At 37.2% G+C, this 20,843-nt stretch overlaps 1 protein-coding gene across 4 annotated transcripts in view; it reads left to right on the plus strand.

Annotated features, from left to right (window-relative positions):
• Window positions 1-908: 908 nt before the first annotated feature.
• The window catches only part of CDH10 (cadherin 10), a 167,424-nt gene continuing 147,489 nt past the window's right edge, over window positions 909-20,843 (plus strand). For 3 of the 4 annotated variants that reach the window (XM_043508437.1, XM_038392454.2, XM_043508439.1), the window contains exon 1: window positions 924-1,299. The gene's annotated coding sequence lies outside the window, so the exon portion shown is untranslated. Of the gene's footprint in view, window positions 1,300-20,843 lie in introns of all 4 variants that reach the window. The other variant, XM_038392461.2, reaches the window with a different exon arrangement.

A 20,843-nucleotide genomic window follows, 5' to 3' on the forward strand; every position in this document is an offset into this window, starting at 1 on the left:
ATCTTTGTTGATATTATCGGTCTCTCTCTCTCACATTGTGCTGCAACCTATATCTGATACATCTTAACTTTTGGGGAAGGGTTTAGGCCTTTTTTACAACCAGAAAAATTCCCTCTTGGCACTGTTTGGATGGAGCAATACTGACATCCACTGACGTAATCTTAAATGGATATTTGCTGTATCTCTCCTAGCCAACGTTATACAATCCTCTACTATGACACAGAGAAAGGATTGAGCTTAATATGATCGAAGGAGGGATTGTGCTGAGTCCAATTTGTTGTATTAGGAAATATCAATTGTTACAGATTAAAGCTGTGAAAAGGATTACAGCAGCAAAATGGGAAGCTACACTGTAGTGAGCCAAATAACAATATGCTAAACACAAGTGATGCAAATATCGACTTGAAGAAAATATAAGGTTGGGGAGAATGAATAGTAGCTCTGTACCATCTTCTCAGATGAGGTTTAGTAACATTTTGGTATCTTATATAATGTGAACCTGCACGGTTTTGTACACATTATAACACTGATGGAGCAGAAGAGACAGATTTGTTTTGTTTTGTTTTTTAACTAATGGGGTAGGCAGTTCAGTGAAAACAATAAAAATTAATAACTCTCTGGTTACATCTCAGAGCTACTTGTAATTTAAGTTGGTATCTTGTTTATATATTTAGTTACTATTCAGTGGCTTGCCATTATGAATACTGCAGGATCACTGATGATAAAGGAAAAGTAAATATATCTAATTAAGAAAGAATGCTTACAAGAAGTGGTCACGTGTTTACTGTTTATCACTGCAAAAAAAATAGATTAAGCTAATTACCTTGGACTTCAGAAACAGAGAGCCTTCTATCAGGAGGGGGAGGGGGAAGCTTCAGCAAAAAAGCTTTCCTTTCTCTGTACCTCCCACTGCATTCACTTGCAAATCACTGTGTGCTTGGGAAAGCCTGTGCTTTCCCAGTCTCTAACCTTCGCATGGCAAGTGCTGTGGTTCAATCAGAAGAACCTCTCTCTCTCTCTCTCCCTCCCTCTCTGTGAGGGAGTGATTTTTTTATTATTATTATTTTCTTAATCAGGAGCTTTGAATGAAAGCCAGTCAGTGAGAGAGCTCCCCCCTAAGCATTTGTTCCCTGCTGTCCAGAGTTAAGTGATGCTGTGAGAAGAAGCTGAGTTAGATTCAAGTAGGATCAGTCTTAGAAAATAACAGCAGAAAACAAACAAAAAAGAGAAGATAGTAGCAAATTCTCCAGCGTTGCTTGGGTTGGACACTACTACACTTGCTCAGAAGCAGAATAAAAGGTAGGAGCCTTTCATAATTGTATTTCCTTCGGTGGTTTTATTTTCTTGAACTATCAGCAGCACTGTATTTAATGTAATCCATAGAATTATTCTATTGTATACAACTTTTATACATCACAAAGGCACTTTGATAAATATGACACATACATGAAATCAAGATAAATGTGTGTATACTATACTCAAAGTGAATTGCCTTTATACGTGTTCAGGATTGAACTGCATTTTGCAAAGCTTTTTTTTTTCTTCTTCCCCCAGTAACCAAGCTAGGTTCTAAGCAGCACAGTTTTAACTTGTATTCAATTACTATAAATTCAGTGGCGGAATACTATTTGGACTTCAAAACTGTAATGTTTCATATTATAATTATCACGAGCATAGCATGCAACATACACATACATGCCCACACTGACTGCATCCTGATTGTAAGTCTGTAACAAGCTTTCTGTGATATTACACTATTGTACTTGACTTTTCATTGAATTAAATCCAAACAGTTAAAGCAAATACTTCTTCAGAAAGCAAGTCTCTGTGTTGATACTGATGACAAGGTAGATAGAGGCAATACTTTGTGTGCATGCGTGTATCTGTACATGTACAGAGGGAAAAGTGCACACACTTTTCCTATACAAGTATTTCACACTGTGGTAAAAAGGTAAAAATCAAAGAAAAAAGGGATAGAGAAGAAAGAGAAAAATATATGTAGTCAGCAGTTGTTGTGAGCCTTTAGTGTCACTGCTGCAATGAAATCCATATTTTATGTGTTAAATTCATGCAGCACATTGCAAGTCCAAATCCATATTCCCAAGAAGTAACTGTTGATGGCGTTGTAAGCTGCACTAGATATTTGCAGTAAGCTAATACTGTACATACTAGTTGCAATTAGAAAAAACCTAGCAGACCTTTAGCATAAGAGAATTAATCTGCACGTGCAATCAGTGACAAACAGCAACCAGCATTTTAAAACTGACCTATCATCTTTGTTGTTTCCACACAAATGGAGCTATTTCCTATAATCTTCATCTTTCATTCCAGTAAAAGCCTCTCTGTTATGCAAAACTGCACATCCATTACTTGTAAGGTGTTTTGAGATACATCATTTTGTCCTGTGTGTGTGTGTGTGTGTGTGTGTGTGTCAGAGAGAAAGAGAGAGAGAAGAAAAGCAGCTCTGAAAAAAATGTTCTGCTTATTTTTTATGGTGACTGTAGGCTTTATATTTACGTGTTACTATTGTCAGTTTTTTTTACTTGGAAAATATTTCTGAGTCTCAAAGTCCCTTGTTAAATATTCTATTTGCTAGGAATATTTTCACTTTCGTGCTAGTGTTCTTGAGAAATTCAGGTGATGGACTTTTATGCTAATCACATATTATTTGAATATAATATTAATTGCTTTAAAGAAAGCAATGAGAAATTAAGTGTGGGATATGGGTAAGAAGAGGGAAGTTGGAAAGATACGTTATTTTTTCTAGAGCAGAAAAAGTAGCTCTATATAGAGTCAATGTGGCTTGCACAGGGAGATAAATACTTCTTGGATCATAAGATGGTAATCATCTATGTGCCTTGGGAACTCCTCAAATTCAAACCCATTCTGGTGAATACCAATGTAGCTGACAAGCTCATTTGTGGAGCAGGTTTATGTAATAATTTATTCCCATCTTAAATCAATGTTTTCTGTTTGAGTGTCAGGGCGAGTTTGTATCTTTGAACTTAATTTTGTGTGATAGAATGTTAATGGTAAAATAGTTCATAGCATACACTTTATGCTAGTTTTATTTTTGTAATGCTATATTTGATTTATAGGTGAGGTTTTTCATAGTAGTGGGTAGGTGAGATTCTGTGGCCTGCGCTGTGCAGGAGGTCGGACTAGATGATCAGAATGGTCCCTTCTGACCTTAGTATCTGTGAATCTATTTTATAGCTATATGTGGCATACGTATACAGATCTTACTGCTTCCTTTACCCTTCTTTTATATTTATAATACTATCTCTTTACTATTTTGTAACTTTAAATGGCAAAGGGAAACATCAAGGGCATATATCTGTAGGTATAGATATTTATATGTCAGTATATAGATACTTAGACAACTGCTGTTTACAGCATTGGTGAGCAGTATTGAGGATTTTGCTTTGGAGTTGATGTGTACATCTATAGTAAAAAAAATTATATATTAATGTTCTCAGTGGACTAAGACTACCTTATGAAAGTGCAAAGTAATGAAAATAATACCATACAGTTTTAGTAGAATCTAATATTGTAGTTATAGTCGTGGTCCAAATATGAGCTTAGTTTAAAAAAAAACTTTACTGGTTTCCTATTAAAACACTTAGAGAATGACAGTACAAAACAGCTTATGTTGAAACAGTTAAATATTTTCCCATCATTCTTGTTAAGTAACTCAATGTAAAAGACAGAAAGGGTTAATTTGAAAATGATACCCACCTTGGGTCCTCAAAGTCATTTCCTCATCTCAACATGATTTCCAAAGGAAACAAATGACTGAAAGAGTGTGTGTGAGCTGGGCGATTTCCATGCAAATGACTTATTTTCTGTGTCTGTTAATCAGATTTACAACCAGGTGGCAGGTAATATCCTCTAAGAATTCCCCTATTGCATACCTTATCATGCCACTAGGTTGCAACATTTAGTGCATAGGGTAAGGATAAGAGTGAAGTATTTCTGGGTTGGCAGCAAAAAAGAGGTGGGGTTTCTAATTTAATATTAAATCTTAATTTTAATTGATTCATTATTAGCTAAAGTGTTGCAAGGTCTCAGGCTTCCTAATTAGACTTCATAATATGTTGGTGTTCAGACATATTAATGATGTGTTGGTATTGTCAGTTAGCTCCATAATTTAGGATGATAGAAAGAAATGGAAGGAAAGATAGAAAGTCAGTAAGTATATACAGTAGTAAAGAGGAGCTTGAGAGACATTTTGGGAATGTCTTATCACTGGCTGCACTGAGCAATATACGCATTGCTCTCTTTTATGAATTAGTATGTGTAACAGAATTGATGCAGAGATGTTAATTAACGTATCATTCATAATACAGGCTTAATATCTAAAATAAGAGAGAGTGAAGGAGCCTTGGTTTATTTTTAATTACTCTCAAACAGACTGTTTGGGTACCCCAAAGTAAAAAAAAACATGAAAGATGACTTCATTGTTAATATCATGGATATTTAAGCAATGGTAAAATTGAATAAGCATTTTTAATCTTCACTGAATTATGTATGATTGTCTATAGTTATTAAAATAGAAAAGAGAGACTTGGAATGTAGTACAGCGAACACTTTTTAAACTGTGTATAAAAGGCCCCTTAAGAAAAACCTGCACCCTGCATCCTTCAATATGGACTATACATCAATATGGACTAAATGAGACCCAAGCACTATATTAGTGGCTCACCCTCTGACTTCCCATGCTGCCTTTAATAAGATTAATTAACTCCCCTTTAATATTTCCACCTATAAAGATCATTTAATATATGACATTTCATGTACAAAAAAATTTGTTTTCCAGATTTTTGATCAAACTTTGCTTTCTGTTTAATTTCCCCCCCTTGGAATAGATATTCTATTGATCTTTCTCTGTTGCCCTAGAAAAATCCCTGTGGGGTGTGTGTGTGTGTGTGTGTGTTTGTTTCTGTCCATGTAGATTTACATCCTCCTCACTCTCAAATCCTTTGAATGATGACTTCCTTGCAGTCAGTGGGTGGAAGTGGAGATTGAAACCCACTCAGCTACTGTGTTGGTTACAGCAGTCAAGAACAATAGAAAGTAATCCTTGTCCCTTGGGAGTTGAGCATGCTTTGCATCCACTGGGCCACACTAACACAGTAGAAAGTAAACGAGACCCAAGCACTGCTTTGCTTTTGTGTGGAGTTTAGGGGACCCAGAATAAGATACAAACCAGAGGGCCACTGAGCTCATGAAACCTCTTTATTAGCTTACCAGTCTATCTTTTACTATGTGGATGGTCTGCTAGAAATATGCTAGCCAGTATTTTTGTGTATTTTTTTAGCCTGCTTGACTATTTAACATCAAAGCTGGTTACTCCACGTGGAAGGAGGGAAGAAACTTTATATGTTCTAAAGAGATTACATTACAATAACTAGGATACTATATTTTCTTTATCTCTTAATTTACTTTAGATATCCATTCCTTCCCTGTGCCTCCAGAAACTAGTATGAAATAGATGACTGTGTCATTCTGTTGATAAGAAGGAAGTATGTGCTGCAGGAGGCATAAACAGCACTAGAAGTATCTTTGAAACATTCTATAGGTTGCACTATCAATAGACCATATGATTTGGGATCTGCTTCTGAACTCAAACCTTAGTCTTCCAGCTGCCAGTATGTAATGCTATCTTGGTACCAACAGGCTGCACTGGGGGAATACAGAATTTTAGGAAGTTTAACTAGTTATACTCTAAGGTAACATAGCAGGTGTCTGTTTTAATTATGTGAGAGTGTAGAGACAATATTATTTAATTCATTTAATGACACAATATTTATCTCTTTGTTACTCTTTTATTATGGCAACTCTTACACATAAGTCAAAACCAACTTTAAATCATATTTAATTTACAAATAAAGGATATAAAATCATATTTTGTTTTTGGTTTTTTAAAAGGTAACTGTTCAGAAAGAATATCTAGTAGGAAATGAAATGCCCAGACATTTGCAGAGTTCAGCTGGTGTTCAAAAGACAAAGAAGTTCCCGTCTGTATTTTTAACAGCAGAAATCTTTGTTTGAAATATTTTCCCATGTGCAATTTTATATTACCCTATATGTAATTATGTTTTTTGTAAATCTTATGATTTTATCGCTGGTATTCCATCATCTGCCACATTACAGATAGGCTAATGCAATAAATCCAGCCTCAGTGCTTTGCATTACCGCATAAAAACATGACATATCTTCATTTAGCATGATAAAATCATGCAATTAAAATGAATGCAATCCTTGTGAGCTCTGCAGATGTTATAGCACGCAGGTTTTAAGGAGTAAGGAGTAGATATCAATGCAGTTCACTGCACTTACGAATAAAGAACTTGAAATACAACATGTAATATCATGGAGGGTTTTTTTTTCAAATTAACAATGTAAAATACATAATAATTAAATATCATACCCTCATATGTCAGGGTAAGCATTAGTAACGTATATGTAATAGGTTTATTTAACAGAATGAACTGAACATTTGAAAAATTTTGACATAATCCTAGTGCTGAACATAAATAAAACAAATAATGTGTTTGTGTCTAAGAAACTATTAACTATGGTTTGTAACCTGTCCTTTAAATCAGCTACTGTACCCTGTGACTGGAAGATAGCTAATGTAACACCAATATTTAAGAAAGGCTCTAGAGGTGATTCTGGCAATTCCGGTAAGTCTCAGGTAAGTACTGGGCAAATTAGTTGAAACAATAGTAAAGAATAAAATTGTCAGACACATAGAACAGAAATTGTTGCTCAAAAGTCGCCATGGTTTCTGTAAAGGGAGCTCATGTCTTACTAATCTATTGGAGTTCTTTGAGGGGGGTCAACAAACATGTGGACAAGGGGGATCCAGTGGACATAGTGTACTTAGATTTCCAGAAAGCCTTTGACAAGGTCCCTCACCAAAGGCTCTTACGTAAATTAAGGTGTCATGGGATAAGAGGGAAGATCCTTTCATGGATTAAGAACTGGTTAAAAGGCAGGGAACAAAGGGTAGGAATAAATGGTAAATTTTCAGAATGGAGAGGGTAACTAGTGGTGGTCTCCAAGGGTCAGTACTAGGAACAATCCTGTTCAATTTATTCATAAATGATCTGGAGAAAGGGGTAAACAGTGAGGTGGCAAAGTTTGCAGATGATACTAAACTGCTCAAGATAGTTAAGACCAAAGCAGACTGTGAAGAACTTTGGAAAGATCTCACAAAACTAAGTGATTAGGCAACAAAATGGCAAATGAAATTTAATGTGGATAAATGTAAAGTAATGCATATTGGAAAAAATAACCCCAACTATACATACAATATGGTAGGGGCTAATTTAGCTACAACTAATCAGGAGAAAGATCTTGGCGTGATTGTGGATAGTTCTCTGAAGATGCCCACGCAGTGTGCAGCGGCAGTCAAAAAAGCAAACGGGATATTAGGAATCATTAAAAAAGGGATGGAGAATAAGACGGATAACATTATTGCCCTTACATAAATCCATGGTACACCCATATTTTGAATACTGCGTACAGATGTGGTCCCCTCATCTCAAAAAAGATATACTGGCATTAGAAAAGGTTCAGAAAAGGGCAACTAAAATGATTGGGGTTTGGAACGGGTCCCATATGAGGAGAGATTAAAAAGGCTAGGACTTTTCAGCTTGGAAAAGAGGAGACTAAGGGGGGATATGATAGAGGTATATAAAATCATGAGTAGTGTGGAGAAAGTGAACAAAGAAAAGTTATTTACTTGTTCCCATAATATAAAAACTAGGGGTCACCAAATGAAATTAATGGGTAGCAGGTTTAAAACAAATAAAAGGAAGTTCCTCTTCACTCAGCGCACAGTCAACCTGTGGAACTTCTTGTCTGAGGAGGTTGTGAAGGCTAGGACTATAACAGGGTTTAAAAGAGAACTGGATAAATTCATGGAGGTTAAGTCTATTAATGGCTATTAGCCAGGATGGGTAAGGAATAGTATCCCTAGCTTCTGTCTGTCAGAGAGTGGAGATGGATGGCAGGAGAGAGATCACTTGATCATTACCTGTTAGGTTCACTCCTTCTGGGGCACCTGGCATTGGCCACTGTCTGTAGACAGGATACTGGCTGGATGGACCTTTGATCTGACCCAGTATGGCCATTCTTATGTTCTTATATTCTTATGCAACACATGAGTAATGTGCATTCTTTCATTGGTTGTTGCAAGAAACACATGTCCACCTTTAAAGCTATGACACATCTAGGACTAGCCTTCACTTCCAGTGAAAGCAAAGAAGCCATGTGTATAAAGTGATGACATAGCTTTGGAGATACAAACAATTAAAAGGGGTAATAATCCCTTTATTGAAAATGGATATGGCAAAGTGGACTGGGAAAAACGAAATGTTGTGAAAAAGGAGTGAAAATATTCAAGATGGGGAGAGGGTTATAAGGTTTCTAATGAGGCAACTATTGGTCAAAACCATTGAATAGTATAGGAAATTATTTCCAGATATATTTATTTTGCTAATTAATAATCACTATTAAAAGACTCAAGGTCCCATCAGCTTCATCAAAGAAACAGCGTCTTTATCAATTTGCTGTCCATGTCTCTCAAAGTATTAAATTAATGGAAAAGACAGACTCAGGCAAATAAATTATATGCTTAATGAAATTAGTACCATTGGGTATGTCTATACTGCTGTTATACATCCAGGACTGACCTGCTCTTGCTAAGGGGCTGTTTAATTGCAGTGTAGAAATTCAGGCTTGGGCTGTAGCCTGGGGTCTAGGACCCTGCAAGATGGGTACATCTCCACTGCAGTTTGGAGCAAGCCTCCCAGCCCAGGTAGACAGATGTGTGCTAAGAACTCGAGCTGGTTCACGAGCAGTAGCAGTGTGAACATTGTGACTCTGGCTGAAGTTCAGGTTCTCAAACCCACCTGATCCTCTCATAGATTCATAGATACTAAGGTCAGAAGGGACCATTCTGATCATCTAGTCCGACCTCCTGCACAACACAGGCCACAGAATCTCACCCACCCACTCCTACGAAAATCTCACAGCCAGAGTCGCAATATCCACATTACTATTTTTAGGTCATTGGCTTGAGCCCTGCTAGCACAGATCTATCCAACCTTACAACCAGCTGCAGTATAGACACACCCACTAAGGGTGCAAATTTTCTGTTAACTTTAATGGCATCACAACCTTCAGACAAAATATTAGAATAAGTTTTGTGGGCATCTTAAAATAATATCTATTATTGAAAACATTCCAATTGCAACCAAAGTACTGCTTTGTAAGCTTTACGTTTGATAAAAAAACATCTGAGGTTTTTATCCAAGATGCAGTGAAGTAGATGACATAGCAATAGGTAATGTCTTGCAAGTTAAATATAGCAAATAGTTTTTAAATTTTTTAAAGCATCACAATACTGTACAGACTGTTCACACTGATATTAGTGGTCTAGTGCCATTGCACTGAGAATGTAGACAATGATTTTGAGGGATGCTGAGCACCTACAGGCCCTATTGACTTTGACTGAAAATCAGCTCCACAGTGTGTTATTTCTGAACAAAGACCTATACTGTGTTGGTAAATAGGCCCAATTAGTGGCAAATTATTTAGGATTATTTTCCTGGTCCATACAAATTTCAAGTGGAAAAAGTTTGTTAGATCATCCAATACTTGCCAATCTCACTGTCAGGGCAAGATTGTTCTAAAGTATGATGGGCTAAGAGTCTAATCCAATTCCCATTGAAGTCTCCCACTGACTTCAGTGGGCTTTTGGATCAGACTTCTAGAAAGGGAACTCTTACTTCCCTGCTTTGTGAAAGGATGCATTTGCATGAGGAGCAAAATGTCATTGGCTATTTTTACTGCCATGTTACAGCTTCCCAAGTTTCTCCCTTCCATTAAGTATCAATATTTCTTATTATTTCCCTGAAATATGTTTGTTTTCATTATTTTCCAAGTTGAATTTAATTTCTCTTTCAAAATCTGGTCTCCTGTAAGAATCTCCCAGTGTACATTTATTTGTAAGTTAATTTATTTTGTCATCATACTGAGATTTGTACTGTTCCTATATAGAGGCCTACAAGTAATTAATGCACTTTCTAGAATTCTTCACAATTCATGAGAAGTCGGCTTAGAATTATGAGGCTTTCCCCAGAATCACTTAAGTGGTGGATTTGCTCCTCTTTGTGATCAATCTTTGGTCACAGGTCAGATTCAATAATGATTTGAAACTATTTTAACATAGGTATCTTGAAAATTCTCAGATCTACAAAATTGCAATAAATCATGGTGGTGGGAATTTGTGCTTGTGCAAACACAGAATTTTAGGTTTCAGAGTAGCAGCCGTGTTAGTCTGTATTCGCAAAAAGAAAAGGAGTACTTGTGGCACCTTAGAGACTAACAAATTTATTAGAGCATAAGCTTTCGTGAGCTACAGCTCACTTCATCGGATGCATTTGGTGGAAAAAACAGAGGAGAGATTTATATACACACACACAGAGAACATGAAACAATGGGTTTATCATACACACTGTAAGGAGAGTGATCACTTAAGATAAGCCATCACCAACAGCAGGGGGGGGGAAGGAGGAAAACCTTTCATGGTGACAAGCAGGTAGGCTAATTCCAGCAGTTAACAAGAATATCAGAGGAACAGTGGGGGGTGGGGTGGGAGGGAGAAATACCATGGGGAAATAGTTTTACTTTGTGTAATGACTCATCCATTCCCAGTCTCTATTCAAGCCTAAGTTAATTGTATCCAGTTTGCAAATTAATTCCAATTCAGCAGTCTCTCGTTGGAGTCTGTTTTTGAAGCTTTTTTGTTGAAGTATAGCCACTCTTAGGTCTGTGATCGAGTGACCAGAGAGATTGAAGTGTTCTCCAACTGGTTTTTGAATGTTATAATTCTTGACGTCTGATTTGTGTCCATTCATTCTTTTACGTAGAGACTGTCCAGTTTGGCCAATGTACATGGCAGAGGGGCATTGCTGGCACATGATGGCATATATCACATTGGTAGATGCGCAGGTGAACGAGCCTCTGATAGTGTGGCTGATGTGATTAGGCCCTATGATGGTATCCCCTGAATAGATATGTGGACAGAGTTGGCAACGGGCTTTGTTGCAAGGATAGGTTCCTGGGTTAGTGGTTCTGTTGTGTGGTGTGTGGTTGCTGGTGAGTATTTGCTTCAGATTGGGGGGCTGTCTGTAAGCAAGGACTGGTCTGTCTCCCAAGATCTGAGAGAGCGATGGGTCGTCCTTCAGGATAGGTTGTAGATCCTTGATGATGCGTTGGAGAGGTTTTAGTTGGGGGCTGAAGGTGATGGCTAGTGGCGTTCTGTTGTTTTCTTTGTTGGGCCTGTCCTGTAGTAGGTGACTTCTGGGTACTGTTCTGGCTCTGTCAATCTGTTTCTTCACTTCAGCAGGTGGGTACTGTAGTTGTAGGAATGCATGATAGAGATCTTGTAGGTGTTTGTCTCTGTCTGAGGGGTTGGAGCAAATGCGGTTATATCTATATATATATACAGAGCCAGAAGAGTACCCAGAAGTCACCTACTACAGGACAGGCCCAACAAAGAAAACAACAGAACGCCACTAGCCATCACCTTCAGTCCCCAACTAAAACCCCTCCAACGCATCATCAAGGATCTACAACCTATCCTGAAGGACGAGCCATCGCTCTCTCAGATCTTGGGAGACAGACCAGTCCTTGCTTACAGACAGCCCCCCAATCTGAAGCAAATACTCACCAGCAACCACACACCACACAACAGAACCACTAACCCAGGAACCTATCCTTGCAACAAAGCCCGTTGCCAACTCTGTCCACATATCTATTCAGGGGATACCATCATAGGGCCTAATCACATCAGCCACACTATCAGAGGCTCGTTCACCTGCGCATCTACCAATGTGATATATGCCATCATGTGCCAGCAATGCCCCTCTGCCATGTACATTGGCCAAACTGGACAGTCTCTACGTAAAAGAATGAATGGACACAAATCAGACGTCAAGAATTATAACATTCAAAAACCAGTTGGAGAACACTTCAATCTCTCTGGTCACTCGATCACAGACCTAAGAGTGGCTATACTTCAACAAAAAAGCTTCAAAAACAGACTCCAACGAGAGACTGCTGAATTGGAATTAATTTGCAAACTGGATACAATTAACTTAGGCTTGAATAGAGACTGGGAATGGATGAGTCATTACACAAAGTAAAACTATTTCCCCATGGTATTTCTCCCTCCCACCCCACCCCCCACTGTTCCTCTGATATTCTTGTTAACTGCTGGAATTAGCCTACCTGCTTGTCACCATGAAAGGTTTTCCTCCTTCCCCCCCCCCTGATGTTGGTGATGGCTTATCTTAAGTGATCACTCTCCTTACAGTGTGTATGATAAACCCATTGTTTCATGTTCTCTGTGTGTGTGTATATAAATCTCTCCTCTGTTTTTTCCACCAAATGCATCCGATGAAGTGAGCTGTAGCTCACGAAAGCTTATGCTCTAATAAATTTGTTAGTCTCTAAGGTGCCACAAGTACTCCTTTTCTTTTTACAGAATTTTAGATGTGCACAAATTGTTGCATGCATGTACAACTTGCAATTTTTGCATGAATTGGATCATTGGTGAAGTTTGTGGAATGGTGTCCAAACCAAATTTAGGAAGATTGGAGTAAGTCTAATAGTAATGTTTGTTCCACTAAGAAAAGAAACATAAAATAGAGGCAAAATTTGTCATATTAGAAGTATACACATTTTTGAAAAACTGCACATTGTCACCTAAAAAATAATAAGACAACTCATGTTAACCATGCAAACTACAGATGAAATGTGCAACTTTTATTAGGAGCATGCACCGGTGACAAGTGAGTCATGGTCCAGTTCAGGGGAAAATACCTCATGGTCTCCAAGGCCATCTTAGGCCCGAAGGAGGGGGATTTTGGGGACCTGGTCAAAACAACTCGCCAAGTCTTTTAAGGTTTTACACTGAGCTCATAAAGGCTATGTGCAGCAAGTAATTTTCTGATAAAAAGAGGGCTTTTCCAGCCAATTTGTTGTCTGACTCCTACGTGCCCCAGGGGGAGGTGCTGCTTCGTAGTACAGTCACTCAACTTCCCAGAGCACCTGCCTCTTTTAGAGATTATTCCTGGTTTCCCTCACAGTCAAAACTCCTGCTATCTTCAAAGAGTATTTTAAATGAATAACAAATACAGCAGCTGGCCCATATTATGCTGGGAAATTACTTCATGACAGCTGGCCCTGTCCTGCAATACTGCATTTAGGGCTCACAGCTGTGCATGCTCTTGCTCTCTATCCTCTCCCTCTTCTTTCCCTTTTTAATCCCCACGTTTAGATTAAGATTGAGGATGCTATTGATTCATTTAAACATTAAATCAAGGACGGCTGCCTGCAGTCATCAAGGTTTTTTTGATGGGTTTTAAGTATCAAAGGTATGAGATTCTGCAACAGCCTTCCAATGGGCGTAATAAGGGCAAAAAACTTAACTAGTCTTCAAATGGAATTTGTTAAATTCAGGAATAGGATTATACGATGGAATCGCCAGCAATGGCTGGAAACTGTACTTGATAACCTAAAAGTTCCTTCCAGTCCTATGTTCCTAAAATTTATTATATATATTTTTACAAGTAACCACAGTTTCGGCAATGAACCTAATGCAAGGTCCTGTATCTGGAAGTTTTGGATCTGAATTTTACAACTAGGACCCATCTTTATACTTTTGTGAATCCTATTCACTTTACTCATGTAAGAAGCCCCCATTGTACGTCAGAAGAATTACAGCCCTGATTTGGCAGTCTATTTTTTTTAAGTAAATTACTTAAACCTCAGTGGCACTTAAGCACATGCTTAAGTACTTTTGCTGAACTGAGACTTACAAGAGTGAGTTAAATGAGAAAGATTCAACCCTTAAAAGGAATCCTTTAAAAATGGTGTTTAATAAATAAATGTCCCCAAACTACTGGAAATAATTATTAATCACTTTAGTATAGGCAAATGTCCTAAATCTGCAATTGAACAGTCCATTAATTTTAAAGGTAGTAACTGAAAAGCATAAACCAGGACATGCACAAGACATGCAAAACCAGGAGAGATTACAAAAGTCAAAAGAATGTAAATAACAATCATATTAATTATTAAAATGGTCAGAAAATGTAAATATTTAATCTATCCTTTCACATATAATATTGTAATGAAATATGTAAATACCCTTTATTTGGTACCGTACTATTTATTTCAAATTGTTTAATTATACAATATTTTGCACAAATCAGTACTACTTTAAAGGTGCCCCCCCCAAAGTTTTGATTTATGTATCATTAAAGCCTCATTCCTGCAAAGAGAATCACATGCACCCACTCAGCTAGCCTCAGAATTTTCATTACAGGACTGGGACCTAATTACCATTCGTAACTACTGTGGTGAATTATAATCACATGTATAGTAAACAACGTTTATCCTTCTCAGCATTGTAGAATCTAGAGTCAGTACCATAGAATGTGAGAGACCATGGCATCATATTTCTGTATCACCAGCAGGCATTCATTTTATTCGAAATCCTGTTGTACTCAGGTCTAAAATAAATGTGGCTGCATGTGGAGTATGTGAAGGCAGAATTTGACCCTGTGACTCATAAGACACATCAACACTGAGTAAATTGTATGTAGCACTTCTTACTACATCAATTAAATTCTTAATTCATGAAACAGAAAACATTCTCCTTTCAGACATCAATTTAGTTTATTTAAAATATTCTATTCTATTTTAAATAAATTCTCTGAAAAGTATCTCAAATACATAAATATCAGTAATAATATTCAACGTATGTAATGATTTCATGAACCATTAATTTTTGGCATTTACCTATGTCATCCTTGTAACTACTATATATGCAACAGTATCATAGTAGGTTTCACTTGGATCAACTACTTAAATTTTGCAACCATGTCCATAAGAAGTCAGCCCTGTGCATCAGGGAGGGAAGTAATGAATTGCACTGATTGTATATGAAGAAATTAAAGAGCTATGTAAAGAGTGAGTGGAAGATTTCCTAAACCTTTTACTGCTTTCCACTCTCCAACAAAAGAAAAAAAAAGTACTTCATATTCCTGACCACCGTTCCCTCTAAGCTGTGCATGTGTGCCTTCACAACATCCCATGGCAATGAGTTTCACAAGTTGATTGTGTGTTGTGTGAAAAAGTACTTTCTTTTGGTTGTGTTAAAACTTTTGCCTATTAATTTTATTGTTTGACCCCTAGTTCTTGTGTTATGTGAAGGGGTAAATAACACTTAACTATGCACTTTCTCCATACTGTTTGTGGCTTTATAGATCTCTATCATATTCTCCCTTAGTCATCTTTTTCTAAGATTAATAGTCCCAGTCTTTTTCATCTCTGTTCATACTGAAGCTCTTCCATACCCTAAATCATTTTTGTTGCCCATGTCTGTACCTTTTCCAATTCTAATATATCTTTTTTGAGATGCCGTGACCAGAACTGCATGCAGCATTCAATATGTGGGCGTACCATGGATTTATATAGTGGCATTGTGATTATTTTTATTATTATTTTCATCTATCCATTTCATCCTAGCTTCTAACATTCTTTTTGTTTTTTTGACTGCCACTGCACATTCAGCAGATGTTTTCAGGGGAGTATTCATGATGCCAATATCTCTTTCTTGAGGGGTAGCAACTACTTTAGACATCATCATTTTGTGTATATAAATGGGATTATTTTTTTCAATATGAATTACTTTGCACTTACCAACATTGGATTTCATCTCCCATTATGTTACTGAAATGGGCTGAAACATACATGGACCAGACCTACTTTCCAGGCTTAGCTCCATCTCTGGATGTAGATGTTTCCATTGGAACGTGAATACTTTTATGGACATGGTACGATATTATATACACATTTGCTCCCCAACTCCAACAGGTTTGAGATGAGGAAATGTCTTGATTTACTTGACTTATTAATTTGATAAAATCACAAAATATATGAGAAATTATGTCATTCTTTTATTTGAAGTTTTGAGGTTCTGCCCACTAATGATATTGTAATTGTTTTTGATTATTGAAATACTTAATTTTTAGTCATGAAATAACTATGTGGTAAAATTATATAAATTGAATGAGAGCACAGACTAGAGAGAAACAATGTGTCAGCCAGCTGAACCCACTCTGTGAAGTACCTGGGGTACATATGAATATGTCCCAGTAGTGGCTCATTTCATCCAGCTTCTTGTTGAGGTCAGAATAATGAGAATTATAAAAAGAGTGATGAACTGAAGCATAGTGCATTATAGAAATAATCCCATTTAAATTTTGGTACATATAAATCTTCAGAATATTTCAGCAGTCTATATTATGACTCAGAGAGGTCAGTAGGCTAGCGCTCACTTAAATTGATTACCTGTGAATGAATGACTAAGAAAGACAGAGATCTTATTTTACTTCTGAAATGTAAAACAAAAAAAATGTGTTTGTTACATTCGGGGACTTAAATTACATTAGTTAGATTCATGATTTAGAACAATATTAAAAACAGCAGTTTTCAAATCACTTCTCTCTTATAGGTTTTCTTTTCATTCCTACAGTCACCATGCCATTTAAAGTTACTCACAAATGGAACAGCTCATCTCAATCACTAGTGAGCAACCAAAACTACCTTTATTCTACGTTCATATATGACCACTGATTGGGTCATTTTTCAGTGTTGCAGGCGCGCTGTAAAAAATGCTTCCTGCACAATACACGGACTCAAGCAAAAAAATGTAAAATTCCTTGGTATTGTAATTTGGTTATTACTTTCCCCACTATGAATTTAAATATGAATTTGTAAAGCATAGGTTAGCAGGCTTTTAATAAGAAAAGGAAGAAAAGAAAGCACAGTACTGTAGATTTGGATATATGACTAGACTATGAACGTTTTACCTCTGGAGAAGAGTTCCTGTGTTGTCACTAGATGATACAGACCACAATTGGACCAGTTAGTGTTAGGGTAAAATAGATTATATGGGGAGGGGGGAGGGAAATGACCTAATGGAAGTGACATTTGCAAGTTTAAGGAAAACAGATGAATAAAGCCTGAACCAAAGTCCATTTGAAGTCAGTAGGAGTCATATAATTGATTTCAGTGGACTTACTTTGAGGCATTAAGCCCTCAGAGATAAAGTGTGAGTGCCTTAAAATATAGTAGGTAAAATAAATTGATCCATGAATGAAATTTCATCTTTCAATGCAGTTAAATACTGTACAATCATAAACAGTGTCAATAAAACACAAAACATTTCTGACATAAAATCTTGTCTCATAATGCAAACATCCTTCAGGGTATTGTTTTTTATAAGAAAAAAAAATGCAGTTAGTTAAAGAATCTTAAGGAGAATGCATAGCTTTGCTTTTTTATGTGTAGACACTATACTTTATCACTATTTTGAAGAGAGATATGTGTCAATAAGTGCAGACTAGTAGTATTATAAATACAAGTATTGCAATTATGGCATAGAATTTTTACCTTGTTTTCAGCTCTTGAAATAGGTAGACACAATTTAATCTGACTTTATCATAGAATTGTGTTCTTGCATTTAACAAAATTCTCTGTGAATTGTGATGTTTTGTGGAAACTAGGAAATAGAAAAAATTGAACGTAACAATGAAATTAAAAATATGTTAGGAATATTTTTCATCATTGACTCTTGTAGCATGCACCTTTATAAAGACTTCAGTGAATTCAAAATGACAACTGAATTTCTGTTTAAAAGATTAAAGTGGAAAAATATTTTATAACTATTCAGTTACCAATGAAAAAAAATAGTTCAGCAGTGTTTAGATTAAACTTTCCCTGGTGTGTGTGTGTGTGTGTGTGTGTGTGTGTGTTAGTTTGTTTGTTTGTTTGTTTGTTTTTAACTTGGATGAAATTCATTTACTTCAGGGCCATCAGTGTTTGGTTGGTTGACCAGCATACCCCTCTGTATGTTTTTGCCCGTGGCTTGAAAATCAAGTATTTAATTCTAAATTCTATCCCCTTCCTTTCTGCAATTTTTAGGAAACCTAAATTTAAGGAAAACAAACTTCCTGAATATTATTTGAACCAAAATTAGGTCTCAGCATTCAGCAGCTTGTCAAAGCAGGGGAGGGTTATGTGAACAACCTATTGGCTCACTTGAAGGTGAACTGTTGATGGTTTCTCTGGTAAAATTCCCCTCAAAGCTTGTTTCATTTCTCTAGCAAGGAAACCTTAAGAATGTCAAGATTTTTAGCCCTTTGGTGCCATCTTGTGGCAAGATGTCAGTTGTGAGGCAAGAGAAAAGTCATTCAGTCGTTGCTTTGTGTTTCTATACCTACTGCATAGCCTGGATTTAGTAACGGGAATACATCCAACTTTACTACTAGCTATAAAATGACAAACTGAGTCATGATTAGAATAGCTACAGAAATCTCACAAAACAGACTGTACTAATTACCGGATAGAAGTACATTTTTTACTGTACAGCTGCATGAAATTAGTATAGAATCCTTAAATATTTAGGTTTCAGAGTAGCAGCCGTGTTAGTCTGTATTTGCAAAAAGAAAAGGAGTACTTGTGGCACCTTAGAGACTAACAAATTTATTTGAGCATAAGCTTTCGTGAGCTACAGCTCACTTCATCGGATGCATTTGATGGAAAATACAATAATAAATTTGTTAGTCTCTAAGGTGCCACAAGTACTCCTTTTCTTAAATATTTAGTTAGGTCAAGGCAAAACTCATTTTAGCATTCTCCAGTGTGCAATAAAAAGCAAAAAAAAAAACCAAAAAAACCAAAAAAAGACCTGTGCTAATGGGGTTTTTTTGCACTTTGGAAAATGTAAACATAAATGTAGAGGCTGTGTTAAAATAAAGGGTGGTGACACAGCTGCTGATCTTATCTAATATATTACTCTGTCTCAGTGGACATTCAGCTAGACAAATGTGTTTGCTTTCATATTAAATTAACACTTTGGTTAACTCCCAATAAGCTGAAGGTAATGAACTGTGTGGGTGTGTTGAGTCTGTTGAAGTTACGGTCTGGTCATCAGTGGTGAACCACCAATTGAGTTCAGTGGGAGTTGCAGGTGCTAGGAATCCATCAGGATCAGGTGAATATTCAATGCTTTGAAAGGCACCATACACTGTAGGCAATGGTTTTTTTTTTTTCCCTCCTTCAGTTAGACTGATCCTGGATGCAAAGATAATCTGTGAACCAGTGGGACAGAAATAAAATGTTGATCCTCCTACAAAAGCCATTGGCCCCAATTATTTTAGGAGAAGTTAAAAGTTTGTTTTACTAAGATTAGTGGGGGAGAAGGGAGGGAGAGTGATAATTTCTCTTCCCTTTTTATCTAGGTATTTATATGCCCCCATCAACATAGCAGCTGAGGACCTCTCATTTGTTAATTATTTATGTCTATAATACCCTTTTGAATTAGGGGAGTACTATTATCTCTATTTACAGATAGGAAATGGGAAACACAGAGATAATAAGTGCCCCAGGTCACACAAGGAAACTGTTGTGGAGCCAGAAAGTGAATGCAGCTATCCTGGGTCACAGTCAATTGCCTTAACCACAGGATCATCTTTGCTCTTTTTTTCTAACAGGATAGAGTCACTTTCTATTTTCCCCTTTGTGGGAGTAAGAATACACATGTAAGTACTTCCAAGGTCAGAAACTCAATGAAAATATTTTTTTTCTAATTCTAACCTTTGAAAAAGGAAGTTGTATTCCATGTGTGCCTTTCCGGAATTATATCTATGAGCCAGAATCCTGACAACAGTTTTGGAAGTACTGTATGGGTGTTGCACTCATGGTCAATATTGTTTTCATTATGCATGCTCTGTGTCACCTATCCTATACACTTATCTGGAAAGTAGAGTTAATCTTAACTTTATGCCACTGTAATATGCCAATTTGGACAGAGAACTATCATTCCCTACTATGATATGTCTGGAAATGCCAGACAAGAAGAGATTTATTTTAATAAACAATCAATAGCTGGTGCCAGAACAGAACACTGCACTGTCCAGCAAGTGTGAAAAACAAATATCTCTCAATCCAACAGATCAAGGATGCCCCAGGTGGTAGAGATATATTAATTCTGCGGGTGTTGCTGTGATTTCTCTGGTTACAATTGGGTCTTATTGCCAAAGAGTATATTTAGAGGTAGGGATAAACAAATATTAATATGCAGATGCTTGCTAGTGAATGCAGTAGATACAACATCTGGCATTTCAGTTTAAGTACATGATGATTTCTCAGTTTACAATTTTCACTGTCTCAGCCCAGTAAAGTTCCTTTGACAAACACCATATTTAGCTATTTATTTCTGTTTATGTATCTTCTGCGCTTTCATATATGATGCTTTATGTATCATAGGATTGTAAATGGTATGTGAAGACTAAAGCTTATAGGCCAGATTTGCTGAAGCTGACATAAGTTGAAAATTACTCCTCCCTGTCTCTTTGTTGCCTACTACCAGGCCCACAAAAAGCAGGGTCGGCTCTAGGCACTAGCAAAACAAGGAGGTGCTTGGGGCAGCACATTTCTAGGGGCAGCATTCCGGCGCTGGCCATGCTGCCGCTAGAAATGTGCCCCCGCCACCCTAGTTCACCTCCACTCTGCCTCCGCCTTCTCCCCTTAGCGCGTTGCTGCCGCTCTGCTTCTCCCCCTTCCCTCCCTCCCAGGCTTGCCGCACGAAACAGCTGTTTTGCTCAGCAAGCCTGGGAAGGAGGGAGGGAGGAAAAGCCGAGTGCTGGCACACTCAGGGGAGGCGGCGGTGGTGGAGCGGAGGCAAACTG

Source organism: Dermochelys coriacea, chromosome 2 (assembly GCF_009764565.3).
Source record: "Dermochelys coriacea isolate rDerCor1 chromosome 2, rDerCor1.pri.v4, whole genome shotgun sequence".
NCBI lineage: Eukaryota > Metazoa > Chordata > Testudines > Dermochelyidae > Dermochelys > Dermochelys coriacea.